The sequence below is a fragment of the Rhinopithecus bieti genome, unplaced genomic scaffold (genome assembly GCF_001698545.2).
Source record: "Rhinopithecus bieti isolate Rb0 unplaced genomic scaffold, ASM169854v2 scaffold_56806, whole genome shotgun sequence".
NCBI classification, from domain to species: Eukaryota; Metazoa; Chordata; class Mammalia; order Primates; family Cercopithecidae; genus Rhinopithecus; species Rhinopithecus bieti.
Window position 1 is genome coordinate 1,871,096 of NW_016823424.1, and position 3,911 is coordinate 1,875,006.

The 3,911-nt window shown below is 46.9% G+C and overlaps 1 protein-coding gene across 1 annotated transcript in view; it reads right to left on the minus strand.

Annotated features, from left to right (window-relative positions):
* The window catches only part of SCN8A (sodium voltage-gated channel alpha subunit 8), a 218,556-nt gene extending 214,695 nt beyond the window's left edge, over positions 1-3,861 (minus strand). Inside the window, exon 1 of the mRNA XM_017861547.1 lies at positions 3,740-3,861. The gene's annotated coding sequence lies outside the window, so the exon portion shown is untranslated. The remainder of the gene's footprint in view (positions 1-3,739) is intronic.
* Between the last annotated feature and the right edge of the window lie 50 nt (positions 3,862-3,911).

Consider the following 3,911-nt stretch of genomic DNA (forward strand, 5'->3'; position numbering starts at 1 on the left):
TAGTTTTTTTTTTTTTTTGTATTTTTTAGTAGAGACAGGGTTTCACCATGTTAGCCAGTATGGTCTCGATCTCCTGACCTCGTGATCCGCCCGTCTCGGCCTCCCAAAGTGCTGGGATTACAGGCTTGAGCCACCGCACCCGGCCTTTTTGGAACATTTCTAAAGGATTAAGAAAAAGGTAAATTGAAATACAACAATCTGTTTAAGTCCCTAAATGACTAGCTAGTGAACTATAAAATTAAGAGCTTAAAGGGCTCAGTTTTAAAATACTGTCATTCTGGATAACTTTACAAGTGCTTCTTTCCCTCTCTATGGGAAATAAAAAAGACTGGAAAAACATAATAAAACACAGATAATTGTTTTGCTTATGGTAAAAGCAAAGGTGGTAAGGATGGTAAAACTAGGGACGACTTTTCCCTCTGTTTTACATATATTAAAATTTTCTGCAATAAGTATGCATATTTTTAATTATGGTAACTGATCTCACTCTGGATAAACTTTGGATTTTTAACACTTTATAGTATAGCTTTATTGTCCTTAGATATAATCCATAGGAATTGAATATTCATTAATTCAAGCATGTGCCTTCTAGAACAATTTGTTACATAATACCAGCACATTAAAGATAATTATTTTTCTTTCCATTCACAGAATGTTTTTCTTGCTTTAGGTAGACATGTCTATTTTTGCATTCTTTTCAACTAAGTGCACGTTTCTTGTATATTCTCTACAGAACAATAATTCTCAATTTTTTCTTGGAAACAAGCATAAGAATGGCATTTGCCCCTGATATAGCCCTAATTTATATGTCTTTCAACTTTATGTATATTACTTTTTCAATTAGATTAAAATATTTTGATCACAGTGGAATCCAAATGGAATGAGCTACATTATGTGGCATTAAGTTCCCTACCAATGGATGTATTCAAAGCAAAGATCTCCCATAAAGGAGATTCCTGTATTGGATGGGAGGTGGTACCAGGTGAATTTTATGGCCTCCTTCCTATTTTATGATTTTAAAATAGTTTTTTGGACAAATCTACTTTAGTAATACTGATCTCTGCTGTGTCAAGTGCCTTGCCCTGTTCACTATTCAAATCAACCCAGAGAACATGCTCTTCTGATCCAGTTTAATTTAGTCAGCTATCAGATTACTTCTTGTGGAGACCAAGAATATTAACAGTTGCTTGCTATTTGAAATGACTGAAGTGTGCTGAAATGATGCAGTCAGCAAAATGTCACTATGGCTTACATATGGATCTGTTGCAGCCTGTAAAACATTGTCTCCATGAGGGATAGCCAAAATGAAGAGCTATGTGGGAGTAATAAAATATGATAACTAGGCCTTCAACCTCAAGTACAAACCCAGCTGCGCATGTACATACACATCCACGGGAAAGTCTGCTGATAATAAAAAGCAAAGAAAAACCCAATCGTGTCCAGTGTGTGTGCACTTCGCCGCAGGACTGGTCGAGGAACTGTCCTTTCAGCACCACAGCAAGAAACCCGAGTACAAGCCTAAACAGAAGCAACCCAAAGCTGGACCAGGAGAAAAATTTGTTAAGGGTCCTACAAGGAAAGCAACAGCAACCGGATGGTTGTTTTTAAGGATGCTGTATTCCACTTGATTATCCTTTATTAATTTAAAACAAAATCCTCCAAGGATTTTGATAAAAGTTGACAAAACCCCAAATGAAAACCAAAGCTGCTCAAACTGAAGCCAAGAAACCAATAACTGACCTGCACCATTATGAACTGCTTTGCAATACCCACCGCCAGCTCTACTCAGAAACACAACACATTTACATATACCCTGAATCAGATGTTCAGAGAACACGGAACACGCTTGCAGCCCTCTCCAGGGAGGACCTCAATTTCTAGGACAGGGAATGCGTGCTGAACACCAAAGGATCACTACCCACAACCACCACCCCACCAACCAGCAACCAAATCCTCTTTCAGGGAGAAATGAAGGCCTTATGGGTCATGAGTTCCAAAGAAAAATGCTGCAGTATTTCAAGAACCAGGTTACATGTAATGTGCTGCAAAGCTTTCAGCATTTTAAGTCTGATTCCCCCAAGATTCCTACCAGGATGATATCGTGTAGTAATGTTATCCAGCCATTTGCATTACAAATAAAAAAAATTTTTTTTGAGAAAAAAAGCACAATATCCCCCCCCCCCGCCATATCTTCTAATGCACGTGGAGAAAAGAGAAGTGCAGAGGGATTTTGAGATAGTGAAAAACCTACCACACCCGATATCTCCATTGGAAAGCTAAAACATCCCCCAGCCCTAACACACTGCTACCTCTCTCTAAAGGCTCTCCAGGTTCAAACTTGAGAAAACAGTTATAAAAACTCTCCCCTTTACCCCAAAGCCCCACCCACACTTCCTGCTTCCATCCCTGACTCTCCGGTGCCCACTGTGCATGAAAAGCAGTTTTCCTTGTGTGGCAGAGCTTGCTCCATGCTAATTATTTCTCCCTCCCCCTGAATTTAGCCAGATGCAATCCAAAGTTTCTTCTACCCTCCCCCCAAACAGATGACATCCATTTATTATGAACGCTGATGCAGAATCTTGGAATCTCCGCAAATAAAATGTATTCCCCCATGCTTCAAAAACTGCAGTGTAAGTGAGGAAGAGGGCATAGGGTGGAGTAGTTGGATGCAATGCATGGTTTGAAGAATCCTATTTATTGGGCTGAAAAATGGTTCCCATTCCATCCCAATTCGAAGCTGGGGCCCCTGAAAGGGTCTGACAGTCCTGGCTAACCCCGGGAAAGTTAGCCAAGTCTCCACCGGTGGTTGCTGCTGGCAACGGAGGGGATGGAGCTGAGCTCTCAGGAGAAATTGCAGAGGCTTTGCGGTGCCCCAAAGTACCAAGTGAGAACTAGAGAGGAGGGTCCAAGCCCACGGAGGTGGGCAAACAGTCCTGTACCCCAACGCTAACAAGAAGCCAAGGGTGCTGCTGATGATGGTAAGGTGGGGGAGGGAGAGAAGAGGAACAAGCTCTGCATCGGGTGGCACAGGGGTGGGGTGGGGGTGGGGTGGAATGGGGAAGGAGATATTCTCAAAGTGATGTGCTTCCAAATGCAGGGATCCTAGCCTGCCAAGGAAGGTCCCGGGAGCCCCCATCACAATCCCAGAGCACCCTGTTGGGAGGGGGACGAATGCATCCGAGTAAAGGACAGAGGGAGTCGGGAGTGCTGGCTGCCGGAAGAACCCAGGAGCCCTTGGCTTCTGCAGTTTTTAGCAATGTGAAGCTGGGTGAGGGAGAAGGATGCAGCAAGACATGGGGGAGGGGTAGAGCTGAGGGGCAGCTGTAGGAAGATCCCGACAGCGCTGCCCTTCCCAGTGCAAGCCGGCTAGGGGCCCCAACTCTGCCCCGGCACTGGGGGAGGGGAGGGGGGCTGCACCGCGGAAGGGGCACCAAGGACGGGCCGTGTCCCTCACTGTAGCCAAGACGGAGAGAGCAGGGTGTCCGGGGTGGGGACTGGTGGTCCTCAGTTGTCCTAAGAGACCCCCGGTACACACGGTAGAAGGAAGCAAGACTTCCAAACACCCGTCCAAAACAAGGAGAGCAGAACCCCAGCTCCACGGCCCGTCGAGCCCCGCCGCGCACTCTGCGGCAAAGCCCCTGACTGGAGACGGGCGAGCCCCGCTCAAGGGTCCCGAGGTGAGAAGGGAAACCCGGAGGGCAGGAAGCAGCGCCAGGGCGGGGGCTCTGGGGCGACTTACGGCAGCGGCGGCGGCGAGGGAGGCAGCGGCGGCCCTAACGCGGGGCCCGGGAGGCGCGGCCGGACTGCAAAGGTGCCGAGGCTGCGGCGGGCGGGACTGCGGTGGGCGCCATCTTGGAGCGCTCCCCGCGCCCGCCCCCCGCGCCGCCCGACTCCTTGCATAATTGATGACT